General features: G+C 42.6%; 1 protein-coding gene across 4 annotated transcripts in view; it reads left to right on the forward strand.

Moving 5' to 3' along the window:
- The window catches only part of atp2b1 (ATPase plasma membrane Ca2+ transporting 1), a 106,854-nt gene that overhangs the window by 1,489 nt on the left and 91,113 nt on the right, over positions 1-14,252 (forward strand). Inside the window, exon 2 of one of the 4 annotated variants that reach the window (XM_033038037.1) lies at positions 5,693-6,485. The gene's annotated coding sequence lies outside the window, so the exon portion shown is untranslated. Of the gene's footprint in view, positions 1-5,518; positions 6,486-7,280; positions 7,482-14,252 lie in introns of those variants that run through there. The other 3 variants (XM_033038039.1, XM_033038040.1, XM_033038038.1) reach the window with 3 other exon arrangements.

The following is a 14,252-nucleotide window of genomic DNA, read 5'->3' on the forward strand; positions in this document are numbered from 1 at the left end:
TAGATAGAACCATACAGAGCTAAGTTCAGTGCAGTAAATTTTGAGACAACAAAACAATCACACTAGTGGAAACATACATCAGCTGATATTCCGGGGCGATTTTTCCAACACTAATTGCCCTCAAATACATTACTTTCGGCTTCCTTAGCATGATTTCTCTTGCACGTGCAATTTAATGAGCTACTGCAGCCAAGTCCAAAGATGTACAGGCTTGTAGGTTAATTGGCTTCGATAAAAAATTGTGAATTGTCCCTAATGTGTAGTATAGTGTTCATGTACGACTTGATTCACTGGTCGGCATGGACTCAGTGGGCCGAAGGAAGGAAGGAAGGAATACTTTATTGTCACATGTGACTAGGCACAGTGAGATTCTTTGTTTGCATACACAATGTATACAAATAGCAGCCACCTACGGCGCTGACAAAGTTACAAAGCACGGAGGCTCCTCCTTTTGTCCCCCCCCCCTCCCAACAGTTCCCCCACGCCGGGTCCTCCATTGTTCTTCCCCTCTCCCCACACGGCGGTACTGCACAAAGATCTTATAGCGGAGCATAGGATCTTTGGTACTGCACGCTCTCAATGACCGTCGACCGCGGGTCGACCACTGAGGCCCCATCGTCGCGAGGCTTCACTGCCGCCGCCGCCGCTTCACAACCGCCGACGGATCACTGCTGCCGACACCCCACTTCACGCCTCCACGGTGCCGACCCGGGCCCCAGCCGCGGGCTCCATCGGCCGACCCGCGAGGCCATGGCCGGACCCCGACCTGGGCTTCTATGCGGCAATCCAGGAGGCATCGAGACCGCGGCGCTTCGATAAAGGCCTCTGGCCGCATTCCCAGTCCACAGCCGCGGCCCGTCAGGAAGCCTTTTCCGTGCTCTATCTCTAAACTGTAAAGTCTAAAGTCCATGCCCTTTAGTCTCTGATCTTTACATTCTGGGAAAAAATGGTTCTGACTACCCACACTAAATATGCCTCATAATTTTATATATTTCTATCAAGTCTCCCATCAGCCTCCGACACTACAAAGAAAACATTCAAAATTTGTCCAACCACTCAAAGCTAATGCCATCTAATTTAGATAGTATTCTGGTAAAGCTATGCCTCCTAGTCTTTCACCTTTCCACTCTGGGGAATATGCCTCGCATTGTTTTATACTTCTACCAGGTCTCTCCCCCATCAGCCTCTAATGCCATCTAATCTCGGTAGTATTCTAGTACATCAATTCTGCACCCTCTGCAAAGCATTTTGGGCAGGTTTTTTTTTACTTAAGTACAGACAGAATGGAATGGGGCAACAGATTGCAGGTCAGCTAATCCTCTAGGATGAAGCAATGTATCATTGAAGAGGCGGAATGCTTAGAACTGCGTGTGTGGTCCACAGATCAGCGCAAAGTTAGGAATATTTGGTTGTCTATGTATGTCAAATATCTGCAGGACTGGAGAGTTGGGGGGGATTGAAGATTGGAAGTAGTTAAGTGCAATTAATATGAAATATTTTCCCAACAATTAGCTGCGCGAATTTAAAACCAGATGCAGGGCTTGAAAAATTAATCACATTAGTTGGGCTCAGGGGAGGAGTATTTTACAGTTACTTTCACATTGTGATAAGTGATGTGCTACTGATATCAACTCTGCTTGCCTGGGACATGCATAGTTGGCAGTTACCATGTCCCTAGGCTCTCCTCTCCCCACTCCCAGAAGTATGAATGTAAACTTGCTCGGTTTACTCAATCCTGCAGGGTTATTTTTCTTCGTTTTTTTCCCCCCACTGACTTGCTTCAGTTGGTGTTAAGGTCTTCAGAGGTCAGTTCTCCTCTCGTGGGGGCTTCTGGTTCTGCAGTGTGTTATGGGTGGCAAGCCACTAGTGGGCTAAGGCAAGTAGTCCTGCTGCCTTGCTGTTCTAGTGACCTGGGTTTGAACCTGGCCTTATGTTCTGGTCTGTGTGGAGTTTCCCCTGTTCTTTTTTTAGAGATACAATGGGAAAACAGGCCTTTCGACCCACCATATCCCTACTGACCAGCGATAACCCATATGCTCGGGACCATTTACAGAACCCAAAGGCAAGGCTACTAGGCATAATCAAGGACGAGTCTCATCCCAGTCATTCCCTCTTCTGCCCTCTCCCATCAGGCAAGCGGTACAGAAGTGGGAAAACGTACACCTCCAGATTCAGGGACAGTTTCTTCCCAGCTGTTATCAGGCAACTGAACCATCCTATCAACAACCAGAGAGCAGTCACAAGCTACTATCTACCTCATTAGAGACCCTTGGACTATCTTTAATCGGACTTTATTGGACTTTATCTTCCACTAAACATTATTTCTTTATCATGTACACTGTGGATGGCTCAATTGTAATCACATATTGTCTTTCCGCTGACTAGGCTAAACTAAACTTAACTACAAACCTGCACTTCTTTGGAATGTGGGAGGAAACCGGAGCACATGGAGAAAACCCATTAGGTCACACGGAGAACGTACAAACTCAGTACAGACAGCTCCCGTTGTAAGGATCAAACCCATCTCTGGCGAAGTAAGGCAGCAACTCTACTGTTGTGCCACCCTTAGAAAATCCCACAGTTCAGGAAGCTTGGTAGCTCTCATTTCCTTCCACATCTAAATGACTTTGTATTTGAATTGTTTGATACAGCACGGAAAGAGTCCGTTCAGCCCACCGTCCACACTGACCATCGATCACCCTTTCATACTAATTCTATGTTACCTGTACCAAAGTACAGTGAAATTCAATTTTTCCGTACAGTTCAATAAAAAAATCTTAGTTTACATTGGCACAACCATACTTAAGTACAAGTGTGCAACAACAGTGCACGAAGGTCGCTACGTTTCCGGTGCCATTTTGTGTGATTTTTAAGTCCAACATAGTTAATAATATAGATTCTTAACTTTGGCATGAAGGCCCATTTATTGGGTCGGAGTTCTCCCCGAAACTAGAGTCCTCTTGATCTTCTCTAGAGTTCCCTTGATCCTCTCCCTACTTCTTCTTCTTTTCGTGTCCATCTTGTTACAAATGTTGACCTAACTGTCATCGTCCGTCCTGAAAAGGACCATCACTTGTCACAATAGATGATGGTGGTAGCAGAATTAGCTCAGGATACTTCCAGTTTCCAGCCCCGCGACGTGGATGCTTCTGCTATGGGGCCATCTCTCCCTTAAATGGTTTCCATTGTCACCTTCCTTACTTATCGGATTCCAACTCTTGTGGCCACTGTGTCTCTGCTCACCATGCTCCAGCCTCTGTATCCTTCTACACCTTTCTCTCCCCTCACCTGGTTCTGCTGCCTTCCTTTATTTATTTTATTCCCCTGTCTGCTTCCATCCATTTCCCACCTGCCTCTGCCTACCAACCCTACCCCTTCTCCTCTCCTACCGGCCTCCAACTGTCCATTATCCTTCATCCATAATACCCTAAGACATAGGAGCAGAACGAGGCCATTCAGTCTATCATGTCTAACCCACCATTCAATTATGGCTGATCTAGTCTTCCCTCTCAACCCCATTCTCCTGTCTTCAACCAGTAACCTTTGAAGCCCTTTCTAATCAAGAATCTATCAAAGTCCGCTTTAAAAATACCGAAGACTCAAACTCCATCATGGCAATCTCATCACCCTCTGGCTAAAGAAATTCCTTCTCCTTTTTTGGTCCATCTGTCACCTCTCAGTCCATCTCCCCCCTCCTCCTCCTCCTCTCCTCTCTCTACTGACCACCCTCCCTCTTCACTCTCAATGCTGATGAAGAGTCTAGACCCAAAACGTTGGTAATTCCATTCTCGTTCCCCCTCCACAGGTGCTGAATGGCACGCTGAGTTCCTCCAGCAGTAAGTATTTTGCTCCAGACTACAGCATTTTCAGTCTCTTGTGAGTATCAGTGTTTTGTTTCCATATTTGAAATATTTTAAACTGGTATATTTTATGTTATGTTGGTTTATATTGATCGGTTGAATGAGAGATACAACAAGGAAACAGGCCCTTCAGCCCACTGAAACTACGCTGACCATCGATTTCACACTAGTTCTATGTTATCCCACTTTCACATCCACTGCCTACACAGTAGGGACAATTTACAGATGCTAATTAATCTACAAACTGCGGGAGGAAACCTGAGCACTAGGAGGAAATCCACCTTGTCACAGAGAAAACATACAAACTCCACGTAGACAGCACCCGAAGTCAGGATCAAACTGGGGTCTCTGGAGTGATGATTAAATTCTATTCGGATTTTTCATTTCAAAAATAATTTGTTTCATTTTTGAAATGAAAAATCCGAATAGAATTTAATTAATGGACTGCATATCACTCCTGATTAGCATTACACATAATAGAAAACATTCACCTTTTGTTTTATTTGGAATGCAATATTAACATTCATTGTAACGTTTGGTGCAAAAGATCAAATGACTTAAAATAACAAATGTTCTTTGATTAAATGCTTTGTGATTAAAAACATTTTTCAATACACAGTATAACACCTTTTTGCCGTTCATTGTGAGAGATGCCAAACAGGATGAAAAATGCTTCCTGATTTTCTTTGGAGGCGAAGATTCCAGACAATAGGGCAAACTGAGGAGCTCAAGATATTGCATTCCCAACAGATCCACCCACTGGCATAATCATTTATGGGTTATTGACTTCTTCTCAAGAAGTATGACGAGAATGGAGAGAACATTAGCTCCATGCAATATTGAAGTCAATATAGTTTAGTTCATTTTATTGCCATGTGTGGTGTCATTAGCTTATTGTCAGGTACAGTGAAAATCATTTGTGGCATGCTAACCAGTCAGCAGAAAGACCATACGTGTTTACAATCGAGCCATCCAGTGTACACATACATAATAAAGGGAATAATGTTTAGTGCAAGATAAAGTCCAGTAGAGTCCGATTAAAGAAAGTCAGAGGGTCTCCAGTGAGGTAGATGGTAGCTCAGGACCGCTCTCTAGTTGTTGTGCTGTCATAGTCATACTCTTTCAGCGTGAAAACAGGCCCTTCGGGCCCAACTTGCCCACACTGGCCAACATGTCCCATCCACACTGGCCCCACCTGCCTGCGTTTGAGTCATATCCCTGTAAATATGTCTTATCCATGTTGATAGCCACCGTGAGGTATTTGGGGGATCGAATCTGGTCATATTTAGGTAATACAAAATAATGGCAGCATTTTTTTTAAATTTTAGAAAAGATCCGCGATGGTGGCACGTTAGTGTGAAGCGAGTACTCCAACGTTAAAACACTTGGCCGCTGCAGAATGCAAAATGCAACCCCGCGCACCGCCTGGTCGCACCTGTCAATCATCTTGCCGAGCACGCGGCTCTCGGGGCGAGGGGGGAAGGGATGACGTCATGGAAAGAGTTACGTCATTCATCCCACCCCGTCCAGCGGCCCGACCAATGTCGGCGGCAGCTGCTCCCGGCCCCGCCTCCCGGCCGCTCCACGTTCCATCCGGGTGGCGGGGTGAGGGGGCGGGGCGGGGCGGTCGGCACGTGACGCGGGTAGGTCGGCGGCGGGGCGATGGGGGGGAGGGGAAGGACGGGCGGCCGCTCGGCGACTCACTGACTGACTGAGGGAACGAGTGAGTGAGGGGCGGGTTGGATTGGATCGGATCGGGGACTCCTTCATCCACCTGTTCGCGTCCGGAGGGGGTGGGGGTTGGGTGGAAATCAGTCTCCCTTCATACACAGAGGGGGAAGAGAGAGAGCACGACAACCGCCGCCTCGCCTCCCGCTTCCTCACACACACCGTGGGGGCTGAGGTTGGGCGCCCGCCTGCGCCATAGGGGCCTCGTATACCCTCCCCAGCCCCCACACCCTACAACACAAGCCCCCACACCCCACGCACCAGAATACACTACCCCAACCCCTCAACACAGCCCTCACAACACAACCCCCATCCCCTCAACATAACCCCCCCCCATCAACACAAGCTCCCACCCACCTCAATACAATACCCCCACCCCCTCAACGCTACTCCTCACGCCATTCCCACCCCCTCAACAGAAGCCCCACAACAACTCCATCCCACCCTTTTAACGCACTGTCTCCCACCCCCTCAATAAACTCTCCCCCTCCCAACACGCGTGCCCTGCCCCCTCCAGACGCCCACCCCCCCTCAACATTCTCCCCTTACCCCCCTTCAATACACGTCCCCCACCCCATCTATTTCCCAGCCAGTGCTGCTCCTCCATCTCCCCCCTCCCCCCCCTTCCTATTTCCAAGCTCAAGCCAGTGCTGCTCCTCCATCCATCCCTCCCGCATTCACAATGTGGCGCTGAAGCCGGACCTCGGGGCTCGATCTCACTTTGCAGGGGGGGAAAGGGGGTATCCCAAGCTTTCGTTCTGCCCCGGGGTCCGAGAGAGAAGGGGCAGGAAGAGGTGGATGTGGAGGGTCCCGGCTGGTGAAGTCGTGCCAGGAAGATTTCTTCCCTCCAGCCACTTTCTTTGCAGCGGGATTATCCACCAGGATTCTCTCCACCAGGTAAGCCACAAATAGCTCTGTTTCTAAAGCAAGCATGCCATTTATTCTCTCCCCCAGCCCCTGGATTTGTACTGGGGGAGAGGTGGGATGCGTCCTTGGTGCTATTGCACCCGTGTCACCCATTGCATGTTCCATGTGCGCAATGTAGTTCTGCAGATCAGATAATTATCTGTGCAGTTTATTTACTGGGTTTTGCAGATTATATCTTTATTCCTATTAACTTCAGATGTCATGTAAGCTACCTATCCTGGTTAATGTCCAAATACATTGCTGATTAAAGCCAAACATTCTTTGACCTTGAATGAAATTGGTTCAATTTGCACCCACCCGACTTGTTGTGATCTCTGAGCCCGTTTTGGGATTTAGCTCCACGTTCAGTCACCACTTGTTGTAAGCGGGATAGAGGCATGAAGGCGATGGGAGGCGGGCGGGCGGGGGTTTCCCTCGCCTCACCTCGCGTGTCGTTTAATAAAACCAGTTCTGACTTCCATCTGATGGATCACTCATGGCAGCAACTGTACGCAAATGCATTCATCATAAGCTTTCAAAGACTGCTTTTCGTGTGTATAGTAAAATCAGTTGAATTGTGGTGTGCAGCCGAGGTGTTTTTTTAGAAAAGGCTTAGTCTGCATTCACAACTTTGTATCTTGAATCGGTTAAGTCTCGTGTTGCGATTTCTTCCTTCAGTGGGGCTGCCCCTCTGACCAACTTTACCCCCATGCCACCTCCCCCACCCCACCCCCACCCGCGAAAGGCAACAGGCGGTATCCTTGTGATACCTGCACTGGTTTCGCATCCTCCTAATCATCCATCTTGTACCACCAACGTCTGTAATTATATCCGTATTTATAAGACGTAAGTTCCTTCATGAATCATCTCCGAGCAGGGCGAATGGCCCGATGTTAGTTCAGTACTGACGGCTAAATGTTGAGTTCTGTTGTGGCTGTGTTGTCCAAGTATTGGGTATCATTGATTCGTTATCGATCTTACTGTGCGGTAAGTATTTTACTGATATACGTTTCAGTTTTACCAGTTGTTTGGAAATATCCTTGATTAAGAACGGCATGGAGTACGATGTCTATCTCTTTTTTATTGTTAAAATGATTATACAATTGCTTGCATATCTAAAACACAATCCCGGGCTCTACGTAACCTTGAACAAGGCTATTTTAAAAATATATATGTACGGGGTTTTTTTTAAGTATGCTTTTATGTCTTGTTCCCGAGCGTGGAAAATGTGTTGTCGGTGATATCGACATTTCTAGACGCATTATGATTACAGCCCCACTTGCTGAGGAAGATGTGCCATCTAGAGAGTGGTGCCTGCATTTGTCATTTTCAAATAACATGTAGTAATTTGTAAGTTTTTGGAGAAACGATTATTTTTTTTAAGTTGGAATCTATATACAGATTTTGTCTGTGTAATTGACTATTGACCATACAAATCTATGAGTGAGTTAAGGACAAATGTGTCGGCATGTGGTATACAAATTCAATAAACTTGATATTTACTGGTGAGGCACATGGTCTTTTTTTTGATAAAATTAAACACCAGAAAGTCAGTAGTTGGGTCCCATGACCAGTAACTTTTCGATGTTGGAGTTGGATTATTTTAAATCTTATTTTCTATTATTGCAATTTTTCCTCTCAAACGTCCACACCACTATTTTGCTGGAATTAGTCCACCATCAATCATTGATCGCACACAAGGACAATCTGATTCCAGAGAATGTCCATGTCCACTTGTAAATGCGAACGGTGTTGCTTCAGTCATGTAACTGTGCTACGATTACCGAAATAGATAAGGCTAAGTATTTTGTGCTGAATAAAGGATTTGGTATCACCAGGTCGTGATCTTTCTGTATTTAAATGCTTGATGTGCAAATTTGGCTTTCCAGCAACGGGTAAATTTGTTAAAAACCATTGATTGTGCTTCAGGTTATTTAAATTAACTAGCATCTTATACGGGTGTTCCCTTGGACTAACTGTCATTCAGTAAAATTAATGAATGGTGCTAACTATGTCTCAACCTCAAATTCTCTTAGGAAATATTGGACTGCATGTTTGAATATGAACGATTTTCTGAACCAAATATAATGCTGCACTCTTTGCTTTTAGTTTATTCATTTATTTCTGTAAAAGTTTTACAAAGTGAGAATGTGTAGTTTGAACAAACAATATTCAGTTATAATTTGCATTAATTTCTAAATGCCTGTAATTCAACAATAACTCATTTTACCCTGGTTTGTGGCTTTTTGATGCTCTGAATCCATATTTTGATATTAATTACAAGTGTTTGGCATATAGATCTTGCATTGAAAACCACCTTGTTTATTTCAGCTGTGTCCATATAAAGTAATGAAACTAAACTATGTAACCTTTTTTTAAACTTCAGTTGTTTCAAACATTCTCTGAATTTCCTGACAATGGGTCTTAAATATGTTTAGCTCATTACTTTTGTGACAGAACTGAAATCAGTTCATTTCAAGTCATATTAACGCACCCACTAATTTGCAAACTTGCTGTTTCCTTGAGGCCCATCCCTGCTAAAATTTACTGTTTTATTAAAAAGATATTTGGGTTCTGGTGGAAGAATTTGTATTCGTTCTGCATCTCAAGTAATTTATATTTCAATCACCAGCAGACTAGATTTCATAAATGTAAGTGTGAATTTGACTCTGTAACTGACAAAGGTGGACCATATGAAATTGTATAGTATGACACTAGTTCTGAAGATTGAGTTGAGTTTGTCACGTGTACTGAGGTACAGTGAAAAGCTTTTGTTGCATGCTAACCAGAAAACCAACAAAGGCTTTTCATTGTACCTCGGTACACGTGAAGATAAACTAAACTCAACTCAGATTAAGTTAATTCCCACAAAGTGAATGTACATGATGGCTATAAATCTCATCAAATTGTAACTTTTGCATACCTAAGGTCACCCCTAAATATCTAATAATATTTTAACTCTTAGAAAACCAAACTCAGTTAAACATGGTGTCAGAATTATAGCTAGGAAAACGAAATCCAGTTCCAGAATATGACTTGATAGACTTCTTGAAATCAAAACTGAAGTGACAACAGACAATTGAATGAATGCATTCATTAGCTACAGTGGACGGTTCACTTGTAGACTTATCCATTGAAAGGGCTAGAACTATTAGCTAAATCTGTAGACTAAACAGACTTGCCTTAAAATGTTAAATAATTGAGCTCCAGTGCAAAGATGTACCTTCATAAGGTGACTGTGCACTAACTCAAAATCTAATCACTTGTTCACTTAAATAAAAGTGAAAAAACTAAGTATGAAATGCTGACTCACTAATTTTCCAATTCTGATTCTAGAATTGATTTATAAAAATTGAAGTGAAAGTCCAAACAGTGTTGTATAAAATCAAATTACAATCACAAGTACTTGGATCGGTTAACAAAAACATTTACTGTTTATGCAAAAGCTTTCAGTTTTTAAGTTTTAAGCCAGGGCAAAACTACCGAGATAAAGGAATGAGAAATAAAGTGCGAATTAGCCTTAAATGGTAGATACAGGTACCCAAGTAGTAGCAGAATTGAGCTAACAGAATTGGCAGATTTATTTCTAGGCACAGCAAAAAAAGTTTTTTTTGTATGTGCACTTTGTAGGAATTGGATACAATCTTTATTTTTCTTACTGGCAATTAATGTATACAACTACAAAATGGGTTTGTTCCTTTATTCTATCCCAACAATATGCAATAGGTGGTTTTATGAACCATTGACATGACCAGAAAATATTTTAACTGAAGTGAAATGTTAAATTAATTAACTTTACATCCTCACTGTTCGAACAGCGAACTATTTGGAATTCAATCTTCCCACCACTGATTATTGGAACAATGAGTACAAACGTGGGGGCAAGAATGGTTCAATTCATCCTGTTGATGTCTCCACCTTGGTGAATGGCACTAATGCCATTGGAAAGTCAGTAAGAATGAATGAGTGGTCTCTGAAATGTAGATGCTTGGTCTTATTCGTCATGCATGACTTTTGCTCAGTCTCTTGTTCTTCCATTTGAATTTTCTAGTAGTCATTATATAAATAAGCACCATTTCCCCAGTTTTGATGGATGTACAATGGAGGTCAAATGAAGCAAAAATTAAATTGCATTGCTGATGCCATGGACCAATCCATTCCAACAGCAGCCCTGCGGCACATGTATGGTGAGTAATAATTTCTAGTAGCGAGTCAGTTCCACTGGATACCTCAACTATCTTTATTCTTTCAGAAAATGGATGAGTTTCCAATTGTGCTCAAGACTAGATCATGTTGCTGATCAGATTTTGAACAAATACTTTCTTCTTTCTCCTCACTCAACCCATCCCACAACAAACTTATGTTGTATATTGAATTCTGGCATAAGAAAAGTGTCTAAATGTAAGACCATATGCACAGTGATTTACTTTCAATGAATGGTGTTTATTGTATATATAACTGATAGGGTCCATTGGTCTCAGCATTTGGCCATTTTATTCCCTGTTTCTTGAACTACCCTAAAATGTCCTTTTAAAAATATCTCCACTTAACTCTTGCCTTTCTTGCCAGTCTAAAGCTAAACATTACTAAAACAGGAATAATGCCTTGCACATCTTATTCAGGATAAGGCCTCAGTAACCCTTCTAATTCTTCCTCCATCTACTCACTAAATATCAGTGGATGATTGTGGAATTAACAATTAAAGAGTGTAATGCGAAATTTGTAAGTGGACTGTAGCTGAGCTGCCGAGTATTATGACTTGTGTCATGGGATAATGCTTCTTCTGCATAGTTCCAGTGACCCAAATTCGATTCTGACCTCTGGTGCTGTCTGTGTTTCACTATGCACTTTGGTTGGTTTTCTCCCACATTCCCAGGATGTGTTTTGGGTTAAGACCCAATGTGCTGGAAACTCATCGGGTCAGGCAGCATCTCTGGAGTGTTTGGGTCGGGACCCTTCAAGCTGAGGAAGGGTCCCAACCTGAAACGTCACATAGAAACATAGAAAATAGGTGCAGGAGTAGGCCATTCGGCCCTTCGAGCCTGCACCGCCATTCAATATGATCATGGCTGATCATCCAACTCGGTATCCCATACTGCCTTCTCTCCATACCCCCTGATCCCTTTAGCCACAAGGGCCACATCTAACTCCCTCTTAAATATAGCCAATGAACTGGCCTCAACTACCTTCTGTGGCAGAGAATTCCACAGATTCACCACTCTCTGTGTAAAACATGATTTTCTTATCTCGGTCCTAAAAGACTTCCTTCTTATCCTTAAACCGGGACCCCTTGTTCTGGACTTCCCCAACATCTGGAATAATCTTCCTGCATCTAGCCTGTCCAACCACTTAAGAATTTTGTGAGTTTCTATAAGATCCCCCCTCAATTTTCTAAATTCTAGCGAGTACAAGCCGAGTCTATCCAGTCTTTCTTCATATGAAAGTCCTGCCATCCCAGGAATCAGTCTGGTGAACCTTCTCTGTACTCCCTCTATGGTAAAAATGTCTTTCCTCAGATTAGGAGACCAAAACTGTACGCAATACTCCAGGTGTGGTCTCACCGATTATGTTCTCCACGGATGTTGTCTGACCCGCTGAGTTACTCCCAACGCTTTGTCTTTTTTTTGTAAACGAACACTAGTAGTTCCTTGTTTCTGCTGTTAGTCGGTTATTGTAAATTGTCTCATTGTAGGTAGGTGACAGGAGAATCTGGAAAGTTGACGGGCATATGGTGGGGGGGGTGGTTTGTACATGAATGGCCAAGAATGCTCTGATAGTTAACATAGACTCAGTGGGCTGGATGGCGTGGTATGCTGCGAGAAACATAACATGAGTGAAAATTGGGAGGTTGTGGGTTGTGCATTTTCATATTTTTCCATGAACACTGGTAATTGAGGTGGCACTTTAAGTTGAAGAAAGGAAGTCAATCTTTGGATGTGGTTATTCCAATCCAAATGACCTTCCGTATTATGAGGGGAACCTCTGAAAATGCAACAGTCTAGATTTCTCTTGTGCGCAATGAAAGGTGGAGTCCACTTTCCATTTATAGCTAAACAAGCTGAACCGGAGATTCATGCTTTATCATCGTGATTTGTATTTTTAGTCTGTGGAAATTAATGAGCTGGCTATAGAACGAAACACACCAGTTTATGCCCAGGTGTAATGGAATTTCCATTTGGATAGTGCTTTCTTGGGACAATTAATTCAAATCATTCATGTTGGCTACATGACAATTTCCAGTACCAATTTGCAGAAGTTTACAATGTTTCATATTAACATGTGGCTTTGAATTTTTTAAATTATCATATTTGAAAATATAGCTCATGATGGTCTGCAGATAGAGATGGATTTTGTGAAATGCATATTACACTATGTAGCAATGTTACAAAATTTTGAGATTTTAAAAATCAAGTCTGTAATTTATCCCATCAGATAAAAATAAGTTTAATTTGACACCTAATTCACTTTCATATCTCAAGTATTTAAAAAGTTATGGCCATTTTCATACTGGGAAATGAGCATCTTGTTCCCTATTGATTTTCTATGGACATAACAAAAAAGCTGTGATCGTGAACAGTCAAAAGCCCATAACTTTCTTAAAAATTAAGAGAACTGAATGAAATTTTCAGTTATCATAGATTGAAGCATTCTGAAACAAATATAAAATAATCTTACTTGGATGACCTGAAATTAAAGCATATAATTAGTTAGTTACCTAATTGTAGCTAATTTCAGACTTCAATTACTAGATCTAAACATCTATCCATTTCTTAATAAATGATTAACATTTTTAAATAGCCTAAATGTCCAAATAATATTCACAAATAATTCACAATAAAACATGATTTTTAAATCTCATTTACATTAATTTATAGGCCAAATGGAAGGAATTTAGTGTTTAATTGCTGTAAATAAATGCCCATTTAAATCAGCTTTCCAGTGGGTCCCTGTGGTTTAGAACGTTCACATTGCGGTAGATTTGTGCCCCAAATGCCGAGAAAAATACTGCGCGATATAATGGGCCCAAATTGAGCTACTCGCAATATTAAACTTAGTATAAAGGGATCTTTAGAAGCCCTTTTTAATGTAAAAATATACAACCTAACTTCTGCTATTTGCTTTATGAGACCCTGCGGTTGCTGGCGGTCGCGGGTTTAGAGATTGATTTTTAAACTACTATAACTATTATTCAAGGCCTTTAAACCTAATAATAGCTTTTGCGACGGGGTCTTCCAGGGATTTTTCGTTAATAATTAACTAGGCTGAACATTTTCGATTGGAACAGCTTAGAGAAAATCGCGTTTTAAACCCGCCCCCTCTAAACGGCGCCAAAATCGCGCACACCCTCAGCAGCAGATCTTCAACGACGCTTCAGGTAGGCTTTGCAACATACCTACACTATGGTCAGCTGCTTGGTTTTAGTTGTAATTCTTCCCAATCTGAGGTGCCTGTGTAGTTGGGTGGCACTTTGTTTGCATTGTTTGCTCTTAGATGGTGAATACTGTGAAGTTACTTGAAGGCAAATCACCTATGTTGTGCCTAGTTTTAAATTTAATTTTAATACAGTTGCACAACCTTTTATCCGAAGATCCAAATAACGAAAACCTCCGAATAACGGACATTTTTTCGGTCCTTGAAGAAAGGCCCTTGAAAACGTTCACCGAGGGCGGCCCGCAGAGGTGACAGCGGAACCTCCGGTCGGTCCTCGAAGAAAGGGGAACTAAATCCCCATTCATAAAAGAGAAGGTGAGGGTATAT

Source organism: Amblyraja radiata, chromosome 19, assembly GCF_010909765.2.
Source record: "Amblyraja radiata isolate CabotCenter1 chromosome 19, sAmbRad1.1.pri, whole genome shotgun sequence".
Taxonomy (NCBI): Eukaryota; Metazoa; Chordata; class Chondrichthyes; order Rajiformes; family Rajidae; genus Amblyraja; species Amblyraja radiata.